A 16,134-nucleotide genomic window follows, 5' to 3' on the forward strand; every position below is an offset into this window, starting at 1 on the left:
CAAACAATGAAGTTTATACTGAACACCTGCTTTCCTTCTGATAGTCTTGAATTTTGATGAGTGCTAGGCAGAGGGTGTCTATATGATCAACCCCCAATAAAACCTTGGACACCAAGTCTCTAATGAGCTTCCTTGGTTCATAACATTTCACAAAGTTTGTCACAACTTATTGCTGGAGGAATTATGTATGTTTTATATGATTCTGCTGGGAGAAAGTTCTTGGAAGCTTGTGCCTGGTTTCCTCTGGACTTCATCCCACACACCTTTTCCCTTTGCTGATTTTGCTTGGTATCCTTTTGCTGTAATAAATCTTAGCTGTGAGTGAAATTATATGCTGAGTCTTGTGAGTCCTCCATAAGAATCACCAAACCTAAGTCATACTGGGCTCCCCTGACACAATCTGCATGACTTTTAGTACAGTTGGCCCTCTATCCACAGGTTTTGCATCTGAGGATTCAACCAAGGTTGAACCAAGGTTGGCTTAAACTCGAGGTTGGCTGAAACTGTGAATGCATATCCCACAGGTTTGGAAGGCTGACTGTGTCCATTGTTTTGTGTTATTATACATAAGGCACTTGAGCATCTGCAGATTTTGGTATCCATGGGGGCTCGTGGAACTAATCTCCCAGGCAAACTGAGAGACCACTGTACCTGTTCTCTCACTGTTCTTTTATGTGCCTGGGAGGGAAGTGGATGCAGGACCTTATCCCATACTTTCAACTCTCCCTTTCATTTCTTGTATTGCATTCATATGGCTGAGCCCTTAAAGCAGGTTGCTGTCTTCTTTGTTATGTCTCTTTTCTCTCTTTGATTTCTTTTCTCCATTTGACAGACTAAGGGCAGTAAGAGCCCTGATCTGGACTCATCCTTTACTAACAGCTGAAAGTTCCATTTGGAAGTATTTCTTAAGCCTCATGCACCAGCCTAGGTTTACCAGAGAACCCCAGATTGGGGTTAGGCACTGGCCTAGTTAATAATACCACTTTATCTCCTCTTCTAATGCTGTATTGTATATACCTCTTATATAATATCAGACACACAAAAGTAAGGGGTACCTGACACAAAACAGGGGCAGGGCAGGATTCAAACATTCTTTGATTCCCTTTTTAAAATACCATTAAAATACTACCCCAAACCCTAATATGCCTCATCTTTTTCTCTCTTTTTGCTACTCTTCTTCAAACTATCTGTTCCCATCTTTCCCTTGAGAGGATCATGGTGAATGTGGTCTGTGTTGGTAGAATTGACTGTTCTCTAAGATATTCCTTTTTCTCTTTGTTATCTTCCCTGCATTCTCCAGCCCATCACGTTTCATCAAATCTCACAATTCCAATCATAACCTACAAAACAGGTTATATTCCCAAGAAAAACAAATTTTACTCCATCAGTCGTTCTTTATTACACTTCTGAAAACTACCACTTACCAGTTTTCCCACCAATATTTGGTTTATTTCAACACAGAAGAATCACTATACCTGAGACAGTAGTTTTAGAGTCAATACACAACACAGTGATAATGATTTGATTGCTTATCGGGTGTTATAATTTTAGTATTATACTTTATCAAGGAGCCTTTAGGTTTCTGTCAAGAGGAAGGCTGATGATTTGTTTCAGCTGACTTCATAGATCAGTGTCTTTCTGGACCTACAGAATTCCAGCATTGGCCATATAATGCAATAGTTAGAATTCCTTTTGAGGCAAACCCTCTGGATTTTAGATTCTTACTGCTTAAGTTAAAATCTTGCCTCCACTAATGTGAGCTCTGTTATATGTGCCATTTTTTTAAACAAACTTTTATAAACTTTAGTTTTCTTATCTGTAGAATGAGGGTTACATGAGTTAATAGATATGAAGCATTTAGGGACATAAAGTAAGTATTGCTATTATCATTGCTATTAATAGCAATGATAATTTTAATAAATACAGAAAAATAAGTATGAAAGTCTGGAAACGGTATGGTACAGCAGGCAGGTATGAATTAAAAGTCCTAGTCCTACACTTTTACTAGTTTTGTGAACTTTGGGCAGATTTATGTTCTCCAAGTTTTTTCCTTATTAAAATTAAGATAATATATCCATTTTCAGGGTATATGAGAACTAACAATTATAAAATAATAGTGTTTAGAATTATGTCTAACATATAATAGATAAAGAGGTAACTTTTACAATTATTATGGGAGAAATTAGGCCAACCTAAAGAAATCAAGTAGTAGACCATAGATAATTCATTACTTTTTCTGTATTATGATCTTATTTATGAAAGTGTGTTTTAAAATATTGCTCTGAGGTGATTATATTTCTATTACAATTTTGTAGTTATTTGCTTGCCTGTAACCTCCACTAATTGTTCATTTCTTCAATGAAGTGCACAGTCTTAGGGTCTTAATCTTTATATTCTGGTTCTTAGCAAGATGTCCGATTCTCAGTAGGTTCTCAGTAACTGCTAAATTAAATCTAGTTCTCATTGTGCTATTACAACTAAGGAACATAACTAATAGGAAATATTGGGTACTGTTATAGGTACTTATAAGCATAGAAAGAATCTTAAAATTATTGTCCTCAGGAAAGAAAACTATTTTAAAGAAAAGCTAGAAGGAATCAGTTAAGAATTTATACGATCAAAAGATTATTTTTTAGCACTTACACATTAATTACTTGACTAGCTAGGGAAAAGGTAATATCAGACTTAAAAACTTGAATATTAATTAGTTTTCTCTGTTACTTATGCCAGCAAATCCTCTTAATTTTTCCTTTTTGGAATTTCTTGCATCTGTCCTTTTCTCTTCCCATATCCACCATCTTAGTTGTAGATACAACCTCAACACCAGCTCATTGATTCATTGGCCAAAATATAGAACAGATTTAATTTGAGACTGCTCACATTACATAATAGAAATGATTTTTCCATGTGTATTTGAAAACATTTTTATTAAAAAATCAATATCACGGGCTTCCCTGGTGGCGCGGTGGTTGAGAGTCCACCTGACGATGCAGGGGACATGGGTTCATGCCCCGGTTCGGGAAGATCCCACATGCCGCGGAGCGGCTGGGCCCGTGAGCCATGGCCACTGAGCCTGCGCGTCTGGAGCCTGTGCTCCGCAACGGAAGAAGCCACAACAGTGAGAGGCCCGCGTACCGCAAAAAAAAAAAAAAAAAAAAAAAAAAAAAAAAAAAAATCAATATCACTAGCTCTTGGCTTTCTTTTTGACTTACTACCAATGGCTACACTCAAAATTATTTTAGGCAGCAACTGGGATGCATCTCAAAGAAAAGTTTCCAGGATGCTCATCCCAATGATCTGTAGTCATTTGAGGAGCAGGAGAGCATTGTTTCTCTTTGCTTTGCTTGAAAATATCTCTTATTGTCAAAGGAAACAAATTTAACATTCTCAAACACACTCTTTTCTGTCTTGTCTTCAAACATTGATTCAAGACATACTAGTCATATAAATAACCAGAAAGATTACCTTAAATGTATTTTCTTCCTTGAACTTTTCCTGATGCTACCACCAGATGCACACACATACACAACACACAAAACACACATATGGCAATAGCTATAAACATGGTATATTAGAAAAGTACATGAACTTTGGAGTCAGATGTAGGTTTGGATCCCAACTTCATACCAGCAGTATGACCTTGGGCATGGCCTCTTGGCATTCTAGCTTCCTTATCTTTCAAGGAAAGTGAGGATAACACTAAACTCAGAATTTTAGTGACAGTGGAATGAGATCAAATGCATTAAACACCAGATTCTGGCATGTCATAAGATAAAACTCTACCTAAATAAAAACTTTCAACTTTTATAATTCTTCTCCTTTGACCGTAAGCCAAATCTGCTTGTACGTGTACTTCTTACATTTCTTCCTGGACTCTAAGCATCTGAAGAACAGAACTTCTGTCTATTCACTTCTGTATCCCCTTAAATCCAAGCCTTGGGATGCCTAATTCCAGCTCAAGCTTTCAACCATTGCTTTCTACCAAGAATGGTTCTGAACTAAACTTTTTGTTTTTTAATAAATTATTCCACTACTGTCTATCATTAATGGCCTTTTCATAATGATTTATCATGCTATGGAAGCTCTAATGGGAATCTTCACCATCTGCATCTAAGAACATTGTCTTCTAGAGCCACTAGCAGATTTATCACATTGTTATGCTTTCATCTCCTATCAAGGATTTCTTTCTATGAGCAATTTCTCTCTTCTCAGCGTCACTCTTTTCACTAGCTTCAGCTCTCCATCTTCTTTTATTAGGAGTATTCCCTAGTTTTATGCAAGTGTGACTTTTTCCAGTACTATAAACAGTCCTTACTTTTTGAAAGTCCTTGATATGCTGAGGTGGAGCTGATCTTATTATTTTCTAAGTATTAATAAAAAAATATAATATTTTTTTATTTTTATCTATTTGCTGAAGCCTAATTTTTGTGAGTTGCACTTTCATTCTTCCATTTACTATTCATCACATGCTTCCTAGGGGTCAGGCACTAGAAATATCATGTCTGAAAATCACTGCAGGACTTGTCTTCATGAAGCTTATAGTTTAGTGGAAGAAAATACATTAAACTTTATGCACACAAATAGCTATATAATGAAAAGTGTGGTAAATTCTATGAAAGAAAAATAAAATACGTGATGAGAGGTTATAAAAGAAAGATCTGAGTTAGATTAGGAAGGCTGTTTGGAGAAAGTGGCGCTTAAGAAGAGATCTAAAAATATGAGTGAAAATTTGGGGCAAGCTTGGAGTGAAGTCAGAGGAAGGTCCTAAAATGGCAGAAAGAATCATGCTTTTAATGAGCTAAAAATGTGTTATATGGCTAGAGCACTTCTGGTAAGATGCAAAGTGGCATGAGATAGACTGGAAAACCTGGCAGGGACCAAAATGGGAGGCCTTGATTGAGGATTTGCAATTTAACTGGAGAGGAAAGTTAACCTTCTTTTTTTTTTTCCCTTAAGAAAACCACATATTTATTTCTCCATGATCAACTTCCAACCTACATCCATATGTGTACACATCTTTACATGGCTGTAGCAACAACAGATCTTCTATTTTATGTTTTTGTTTGCCTTCTAAACGGTTACAAACATGCTTAAAAACAGCCACTTCAGTTGCTATGTGGATTAGAAAAACGCAGTTGAAGCAAGTAGAATCCAGACAAGAGGTTATTGTAGTAGTTTCAGCAACAGACGATGATGGCTTAGACCAGAACTAAAATAGAGAGATTACTGTAATACCAAGGGCAGGTTAGAATGCATTGGAGGCATTACATACTTACTGTATTTTGAAGGTAGAATCAAGAGTACCACTCATAGATTAGATGTGGATTGTAAAGGAGCATGCAGTATTAGAAGGGATTTCAAGTTTCTCGCATGAGAAACAGCTTGGGTATAGGTGACTTTTATTGACTTGTGGAAATCTGGAGGAGGAATTAATCTTTAGAAGAACATTAAGACTTCACTTTTAGATGTAAACTTTAGTTCTTCTAGGATATTTGAGTAAATTTAAAAATAAGCAGCTAGGGGGCTTCCCTAGTGGAGCAGTGGTTGAGAGTCCACCTGCCGATGCAGGGGACACGGGTTCGTGCCCCGGTCCGGGAAGATCCCACATGCCGCTGAGCGGCTGGGCCCGTGAGCCATGGCCGCTAAGCCTGCGCGTCCGGAGCCTATGCTCCGCAACGGGAGAGGCCACAACAGTGAGAGGCCCGCATACCACAAAAAATAAATAAATAAATAAAAATAAAAATAAAATAAGCAGCTAGATATATCATTCCGGAACTCTGAAAAGAAATTTGACCTAGAGGTGAAAACTTGAGAATCATCAACAATTATGAAAATTTTGCAAAAGAAGACTCCAAAAAAAGAGTAGAATGGGAAGATAAGAGAATCAATGTGTAGTAGATACTGTGAACAGATTGCTCCTTCAGGACTGAGGCACTGATTTCCCCAGCTACTGTCAGTGTTGGCTATGAATTGCTCAGAGCTGAGTTCTTCCTCAGGAATTGTGCTCACAGAAAGGAATCCTTTGTTCCAGTTTACATCTCTTTCCTTGGGACAGCTCACATGCAATGTGGAGAAAAACAAAAGCTGAAGCCCCTTTGAAGGACTGCCGCTAGCCGCGGCGGGTCCTCAAAGTGCAGCAACAATCGACAAGAGGGGGTAGGGAACTCAATGCACCAAGGTATGGGATCAGAAGGGCACAAGCAACTGATGGTTGCAAGGCAAGTTTAATAACAAAGCATAGCCATCTGTATCCCCCTAAAGCAGGGAATTTGCTTAGTCATGCCTTATCGGCATCAGCTGGTTGATTGGCTTCTCGGCTTCTCCCTCAAAAGCACCAATTTCCCCTCCAGGGTTGCTTTTCCTAGCTTTAGGGAACAACCAGGGACTCCCAGTAACTGAGCAGGTCCCTGGAGCGATTTGGCCAAAGGCCATCTCCTTTTTTACGTTCATACCATAAAGTCCAGGATGCATACCAAGGAGAGTACAATCGGGCCCTGAGGCTTATGAGGGTCTTAATGGCGCCTTCCTCAGAGGGCAATGCTCGCCACATTTCCCCCTCTTATTTTTTAAAGCTTGATAATGCAATTTCAACCCATACACCTCCTGACGAAGAGCAGCGAGACGGCCAACAATAAAGCGTAATAAACAAGGTAAGGCAATTAACATCAACAATACACATGACCCCACGGTAATCAATCCTGTGAGTCCATTTTGAAACCAATGCATTGGGTTTAACCATTGAAGCTGATCCAAGAGTCCTTGAATTAATTGTTGGGGCCCGTCTTCTTGTAGATGAGCTTCTTGAATTGCTTGTATTTCCACATTAAGTTTTTGTATGTCCATACTAATGTGTCCATCAGTCCATACACTTAAAAAGTGCATTTTTACTTTGTTCCAATCCCAGTCAGTTTCTTTATAAGCGTGTTGAGTCACACAAATCCAAGTATATTTAGCATGGCAAATCAAACGCATTTTCAATTTTAAAGCCATAATTTGGTCTCCTAAACCTATGAGAGCATTTTTTAACTCATCAACCTCAGTTTTTAATTGAGTATCAATATGACTTTGTAATGCTAATGCAATACTGGTATTTTTAGACAATTGATTAACATAATGTGCTTGTTGTACAGTTTTACTTAATGCTAAACAGGCGGTAGCGGCTGTGGCTGTTAAAGCGGCTAAGGCTAATATGCTACATATTAATATTCCAATGAATCGTTTAGGTCTTTTTAAAGCTTCAGATAATTCTAGCCAAGCTTGCATGCTAGTACTATGATACCATGGTTCAGAAATATTTACAGGCAGCATTACATAGGAAGGTTGTTTTAACATCATAACAGAAAAAGTTCCTTTCATAGGCAGAATGCAAGTTCTAAAAATACAATGCTGACAAGTTATATTATATCCTAAGGAACCAGAAGTAAACTCAATCTGTAAATCTCCTATTAGCAAGGCATATGAGGGTGTAACACAAGTAATAACTGGTTGATAAGAATAAGACAATGCAAACTTCCCAAAATCCCAATGCTTATAAAAAACCAAACAATTATTAGTAACAGAAACTGAAGAAATTAAAATGGTACCATTATTATAAATTTAAGGTGCACCAGATTTGAGAATTCAAAATCAGATTGGGGAAAATCAGAAGGAAAAAAGGAGGGAAACTTCAAACTTGTAACAGCTTTAACTAGCTTTAAACTTTGGCCGGCCAGTAAAGTCCCTTGTCCTCCTACATATATTTCAACACAAAAATAGTATCTTTGACTTTGCAGCTTCTATTAGAGCTCCACTTTCAGCTTTATGATTAGACCCATCTTTGTTGCTGTAATTACCAGTCTCATTCTTTCCATTTTTGTTATTGTTGCCCTGTGAAATCATTTTTTCTAGAACAGCAAGATGTAAAGCTTTCTCAGCTTGGTAGGTTAATATATACAGGTCTACGAGCAAAAAACACACTGCTTGGGCAAATTTTTCTTCAAAAGGTTCTATGAACTGATAAAGTTTTTCACCAACGGATATGGCTTCTGTATACTGTCGGACATGATACAGGATGACTGCTTGATTGTAATACAACATACTGTTTTCAAGATCATCTAGTCCATCCATTTCTTCAACAGCCGAGTGCACCCGATTCTTCAATTGGTTAAGTGTCTGTCTTAAACTATCTGTTGTTATCTGGTTACTTTTGAAAAACTCAGCTACTGCCGTATTCAAAATTATTTTATAATCGTCTTTGTTTATATCTTGTAGGCAGGCAAGATGTTGCAGACAGACATCATACTTTCCAGCTGTGAAAGCCTGGAAAACACTGGTGGACAACTCCTTCTCTTGATCAGTGATCTCAGGTCGCTCCTTGGATACTTCTTGTCCCATATTTTTTTACTTCTGACTATTGCCCCGAGTTACTATCAACTTTACTATGTGGCCGCACTTTAACTCTTAACTCCGGGGATTCACTTACCGAGATTCAGATGTCCCTCTCGTCCGGTCCCTGTTCGGGCGCCACTTGCCGCCAGCCGCGGCGGGTCCTCAAAGTGCAGCAACAATCGACGAGAGGGGGTAGGGAACTGAATGTACCAAGGTATGGGATCAGAAGGGCACAAGCAACTGATGGTTGCAAGGCAAGTTTAATAACAAAGCATAGCCATCTGTATCCCCCTAAAGCAGGGAATTTGCTTAGTCACGCCTTATCGGCATCAGCTGGTTGATTGGCTTCTCGGCTTAGTCACGCCTTATCGGCATCAGCTGGTTGATTGGCTTCTCGGCTTCTCCCTCAAAAGCACCAATTTCCCCTCCAGGGTTGCTTTTCCTAGCTTTAGGGAACAACCAGGGACTCCCAGTAACTGAGCAGGTCCCTGGAGCGATTTGGCCAAAGGCCATCTCCTTTTTTACGTTCATACCATAAAGTCCAGGATGCATACCAAGGAGAGTACAATCGGGCCCTGAGGCTTATGAGGGTCTTAATGGCGCCTTCCTCAGAGGGCAATGCTCGCCACAAAGGACTATCCCAGCTCCAGACAGCTGTCTGATCAGCTAAGATCTGAGAGGAAATCAGATGAAGACTGTTGGTGCCAGACATGATCTTAGGAAGCAGCCTCTGAAATAGGATCTTGCTGCTGGATAACCTACCAATTAATTGTCAATGAAGACTCCATCACTAGTAGTGGTTGAAGTGTGCATAGGTCCTAGCATGCTGCAGTGGGCAGTTGTTACAAACTTCACCAGTCTTTACTGGAACGGGCTGCCAGTAGAATGGAATGTACTTGTAACTGAAGCATAACTTAGGAGTTTGAGAAGTTCAAGGCAAATGGCTCTTGTTAAGTACTGTTGATACTTTGAAAGAAGACAATGAAAGTCTGGAGATAGTTATTTTAAGGTGATTTCTGAGAGCCAATGACCTTACAATTTAAGCTGAAATGTGAAAGCCAGAGATCCTCCTCGACAGAATAAAGAGAATCTCATCTCCTACAACCACAGGAGAGAAACACCTGATGATCAGTCCAGGACTTAATTATATGGGGAGCTGAGTTGCTACAAAGTTTGCATCTTCAAACTTATCAATTCTGATACCTGAAGATCAGGGTTCTGGTTGGAATAAAGTGGGATCCTGAGTCAAGAGGGAGACATTACGATTGATGCACTTGGAAATCTTGAACCATCAGCTTCCCTTTAACCCTCTGGGTGCAGAAGTGACCTACTCATCCCTCTTAAGGGATAGTCCTCCCCTCTTGCTTGAAAATGATGCCAAATTTGCTTTGCAAGACTACACACACCTCTTTCAATATTGCCCCCAATTCTCTTCATGGACATCAGACCAATAAATAGGGTCAAGGGACAACATAAACTACTTGGGGGAAGTCACTAGGTCATTTAAAAGGGGGAAAAGATACAGGGTGTCACTAATATATACCCAGGGAGATCTGGAATAATATATATGGGTCTGGATCTTGAGGGAACTGGAAAGATGGGAAGAACCGTAAAGTTGGATAAGGAAGAATTCATTGAAATGGGAACATCTCCTATGACACAGAATTTAACATCTTTGAAAGAATCCCAGAAGATGGTGCTTACGTACTGCTAGGATCACTCTTGGATATTTGAGAAATTTATGGCCCATGCTAAATGAAGGAACAATGTCAGAATGTCCATGGCTGATGGTGAAGGAAGGATCAAGGAGCAGGTCAGAAAGGATATCATAGATAAGGCTTGGAAAACCACCTGCTGATTATGTTGCATGGTAAGGTTTCAAGAAACCTCTATTTACAAAAGTGGTAAGGAATTGCTGATGAGAAGGACACCAGTATTTCTGAGAAGCTCAGTGGTGTCTTTCTCTAAGTCAGGGCTAGTTGTAGGAGATATAGTTTTAGAACTAGGATCACTGATTCCAGTGGGGATCATTGTATACTAACACTATATGGCAAAGAGTATGGGACAGTGGGAACATGACCATGGAATCCAATGGTCCACCACTAAGAAGCTGCTGGTTTGTCCATTTGATGATAAATTAACAAGAATGGCAGCTGTGGCTTGAGAATTGTTCAGAGTATGGAGGGCTCGGTCTTACCATGTATGATGTCTTTTGCTGTGTCAACATGACTATGATAAACTATAGTTCCCAGAATCTCTTTTCTAGTATGGACCAAAGGAATGTTCTCTCACAAGAATTGGAGGAAACATTTTGTAGCATACATACATTTTCTCCAGTTATTTAGTCAAACATTAATCTAAGTGCTGCTGTGAAGGGATTTTGCAGGTATGATTAAAGTTTCTAATCAGTTAATTTTGTGTTAATCAAAAAGGAGATTATTCTCAGTGGACCTGACAATCAGTTGTAAAGCTTTTTAAACAGGGTTTTGGCCTTTGATGAGTAAAGAAACTCCCCCTTGTAAACAAGTTTCACTTCATGCTCTTGGGGTTCCAGTTTGTTTATCTTCCCTTCCTAACTGCTTGCCCTAAGGACTTCAGGTTTATTTCATCAGCCTCCCATAGTTGTGTAAGACAATTCCTTATAATAAACAAGTAGATACGTAGAAATATGACAGATGATAGATAGATAGATAGATGATAGATATAGGTATAGGTATAAATATAGACATAGATATAGATATTCATCTTAGGTGTAGAGCTCCCTGTAGAGTTGGCTGAGGACTCTATTGTATCACATTTTCTCTTACTTCCACACCCTGCTTCTCTTACTCCTTTAGCAGTGTTAATCCTGCAAGTACTTCCTAGCAAATCTCCTGCATGAAAATTTCTGCCTAGTCTGTTTCTCAGAGAACCCCAACTAAGAATCCTCCAATATTCAGAGGTAGAAGAGTTGAACCTGTAAGAGATGCTGAGAAGGAAAAGCTGGGGTGGGGAAGAAGGAAAATCACAAGGGAATTATCTCCCAGAAACCACAAGAAAAGTGTTAATGAAGAAAGCAGTAAGAAGTTTATGATGATGCCCAAGGATCAAGTAAATGCGTCACAAAATGTCCTCTGATTTGGCAACATAGAGACGATTAGTGATCTTCGTAAGAAAAGTTTCATAGAGAGGTGGGGACAGAAAACAGATTGGGGTAGGTTGAGTAGTATGTAGGAGACAAAGAGATAACAAACACAAATTTAAAACAGTTAAGAGGCTTGACTATAAAGAAGAAATAGGGCAAAAGCTGTGTGGAAATGATATCGGTGGGGAACAATTTTCTTTTTAAGATGAGGATGTCTAAATGCTGAAGTGGTAAGGATACTACAGAGTGAGAAGAGCTGAAGATACAGGAAAGGATGAGGAAAACTAATGAAGTAAAGGCCCCAGGAAGTTCAGAAGGGTTGGGATGCCAAGATTATAGGACTTTTATAGAGTCTCTGGCAGAAAAATAGATTTCCTATTTTGTAGTTTCATAGACATTATTCACAAAATTCAATATTACAACCTTATCAATAGTTCCTAATCCACATATGTAGGTATATGTTTATATACATATAGCTGCACCTGCATATATATATTATATATATCTGCATCTGTAACTATAGCTTTATCTATAGCTATATCTATATTTCTATCTGTACCAAAGGACTTTATACCTTAATAAACTGGCAAAACAGTGGAATAAAAAGAACACTAATGAACTATTGTTGTCACAATTGTTAAAGTGGAATTCTTTCTTGGTTTTATAATTACCTTTATCTCTCTTCAGCTACTCTGAATTTCCTGATTTAGTTTAAGACCAGGGGGCAGCAAACCTTTTCAATAAAGGGCCAGATAGTAAATATTGTAGGTTTTGTGGGCCATATGGTTTCTGTTGCAACTACTCAATTTTACCATTATATCATAAAAACAGCCATAGACAGCATGTAACATAAATGAATGAGTGCAGCTGTGTTCCAATAATACTTCACATACAAAAACAGGTTGCAGGCAGGATTTAGGCCATGGGCCATCATTTGTCCACACTTGCTTTTATCCATGCCATGATTTTGTTGAGACTATCAATCACCTCATCTCATGGGTGAACTCATTGATGAATTCAAATCAATGATCAGTTTATCTTCGAAACTTCTATACCTCTATACTTCTATACTCCTATACCTCCCACTATTATATTAGCTGTACCTCTATGGTATTATTATAGAATTCCTGAAGTAACTACAATATTCCTTTGTGATAATACTTGTTATCCAATAATTTGTTTAGGTATTTTACTCTGATTTCACTGAGAATGGAAATCAAATCTTATTAACCTTCATATCCCCAGAACAGTACCAACATAGAGCAGAAGTCCTATAACTATTTGCTCATTGAATAAATGAACAAACAAAGTATGAATCATTACTGTCCAACTCAAAGAGAAGTCTTTCCTGCTAGGGAAGTTGGCCTAACATGTTTATTAGATTCAAGTCCAGTACCACATTCACAGGTGGTTTAATAGCCAGCTTTTGTTTGTGAACTGTGAGCCTGTTACTGGCATGATTTGTATTTCTATGTCGCAAGTGTTTCTCTGTCTTAAATGTATTGATATGCACTTGTATTTATCGTGATGTCATTTCATTAAATAGGTATGTTATATTAATATTCATGAGTATGCAAAACAATTTTGTTTATGCAAACAAAATGTATGATTATATTTCATCTCTCTCTTTTTAAGGCAGTTGTGCTAAGTTAATGTGCTCTATGCGAGTTTATTAAATCACACTTGCTGAATACTTACATACTATTGTAAATGCTTTGTTTATTCCTCCAACTATGTTGAGGAAAATACCATTACCTACATTTTAAAGAAGCAAAAACTGATGAACAGAGAGGTAAGATAATTCACACAAGGTCATACAGTTAATGAGAGATTGAGCCAGGAATCAAATTCATAGAGTCCGACTTCAGATCCCACATATGCTAAAGGTGTTCTCGTATCTTTAATGTACTGAATATCACAGTCTGTGGCATGTTAATCACACAGGAAGAGCAATTTATCAGCTGGCCAATTCTTACTGCTTTTTAGGTCAGTACTATATACAGAATGATGCTCTTTCCCATCTCCCCTCCAAATATCCCTACCCTCGTCTCCAGAACCTGAGAATATGTTGTAATATGTATATGGCAAAAGAGGCTTTTCGGATATGATTAAAGGTAAGAACCTTGCGATGGAGGCTCTAGGAGTACCAGGTAGGCCCAAACTAATTACATGAATGTTTAAAAGCAGAAAACTTCCTGGCTGCAGTCAGTCAGAGAGAGATATGACAACACACTAATGATCAGAGTGATACAACCTTATCTGGCTTTGAAGATGGAAGAAGGCCATGTGACAAGGAATGTAGGTAGCTTCTAGAAGCTGAAAAAGGCAAGGAAATGAATTATTTCCTGGAGTCTCCACAAAGAACATAGCCTCACTGCCACTTTGATTTCAGCCATTTGAGACCCGTATCAGATTTCTGGTCTACTGAATTACAAGATAATGGTTTGTAGTGATTTAAGCCATTGTGTTTGTGGTAACTTATTGCAGTAGCAAGAGAAATTCTATATAGTCAGCAACAAAGTTCTCTCCAGTATCAGAGAGAAGAGAAAAATTTTCATTCTTTCTGTATTTTCTCACTGTCTCCCTTTCTCTCCCTCCACACACATACTCACTCACACAGACACATCTACTGTTCATAATTCCTCTGGCAAGAGTATTTAAAAATGACATGGTCCAATAATGAAAACTGACCAAATCCCAGGCAGAATGCAGTACTTTCTCAAAAAGCACTAAAAATAAATGGTGCAAACTTGACTCGGGCTTGGTCTTCAGGGCCTTTCCAGGCTTCCCTACCCCTGCCTCATGATCTCCTGTCTGTCCTAATATCTGACACTGACTCTGCTTTGATTCAGACTATTTTGATGCCTTGTGCTTATTTTTCCAAGTGTGGATTTCTGGTTTTGCTGTTTTTATTCCTGTATGATTCTGAAAGGTATTTGCACGCTTCTACCTAGGCAAGATGTACACATATCTTATTTGAGAACCAAGTTACATGTGTGTTATTCCCTGTCTTTCTGAAATGGCTTCAGTCTGTATTTTCTTCTAATTTTAATAAGAGAAAATGCTCATTAAATAGATGTTATAATTTGAAAAAGGTAGATTTACGAAAAGAAGCAATACGTGAAGTGGCAAGTAGGGTCTTCAGTTCCTCTCAAAGAGACTTGCAACTCCTCTTCCTTCTTCTAAGTTCTTCACCTTTTCATTTTCTTCTTCATTCCTTTTGATCTCTTATTGTTAGGCTCCATCTCTTTGCATTCTTTAAACTATGCAACCCTTTTCAAAAGCACCATGGCAGTTCATTACAAAAGCCATGAAAGTCTTCATATGCTTTGACCAGATATTCTACTCCTAGAAAATAATTTAAGTAAAGTCAGATGCCAAATGCACCGGGATTTTCATTACAGTACTAACCATAATTTTAAAAGTAGATGAAACCTGAACATTCAGTAACAGGGAATTGGTAAATTATGACATATCAACATAATTAAACAACAAACAATAAAATTTATAATCATGAAGAAGAACTGGTTTCAAATCCCAGCTAAATTACCTGAACAGACATGTAAACAGGGAAGGTGCATCTCCTATTTAAGCCACAGTCTCCTCATTTGAAAACATGAATAATACTTACTCTCATATTGATAACATGAAGATGAAATGAATTAACATAGCACAGTTCTTGGAACATCATAACCACTCACTGCATTTAACATCTTTGTTATTTATTTTTAAATAAGAAATTAGAAATCGCCATAATAATGCATACAAGACTTGGTAGATTAACATGAAGTTACAAGAATAATTTCTTACACTGCTATTAAGAAAAGAACTCATAAAACAATTAGATAAACATGAGCTATATAGAGTTTTAATAAGGCTTTTATTTAAAAGAACATACTTAAAATATTTCTATATAGTTTTAAATAGCTGAAGGATTTGAAAGCACTTAAGGCCTCCAGTGGATGCCAAAGACAATTTTATATTCCTTATATTGTACAAACTGGCAAATGCTTTTGAAAATAAGCAACACAAAGTTAAAAAAAAAAAAAAAAAAGCTCATTTTACTTGCATTTTAGAAGCTTTCAGAAGGAGTCTAATCAGAAGGTGAGTGGGCCTTTGTTCTACTGACATGCCCCCCAGATAGCACAAGTTTACTATAGGTGACCCCAATGAGGTCTTTTTCTTTTGATGACAAAGAAAACTGTTCCTACAAATCAAAGTCCATATAAACAAGGAAACGCCTATTTAAAAACATTCACAATCAACGCCAGTTGTCAGCCTGCTAGAGACACTGGTTGAAATGACTTGTACCCATCACATATTTATTTCTAAAGATGAAGAATTATATATTTGACTTGTTGGGAAGGCTGGGTACTAAAAATACTTTTTTTTTTTTTTTTTTTTTTGCGGTACGCCAGCCTCTCACTGCTGTGGCCTCTCCCGTTGCGGAGCACAGGCTCTGGACGCGCAGGCTCAGCGGCCATGGCTCACGGACCCAGCCACTCCGCGGCATGTGGGATCTTCCCGGACCAGGGCACGAACCCGTGTCCCCTGCATCGGCAGGCAGACTCTCAACCACTGCGCCACCAGGGAAGCCCAATACTCTTTTTTTTAAAAAAGTAAAACACAGAAAGAGGAACAAA

This window comes from Kogia breviceps, chromosome 7 (genome assembly GCF_026419965.1).
Source record: "Kogia breviceps isolate mKogBre1 chromosome 7, mKogBre1 haplotype 1, whole genome shotgun sequence".
NCBI lineage: Eukaryota > Metazoa > Chordata > Mammalia > Artiodactyla > Physeteridae > Kogia > Kogia breviceps.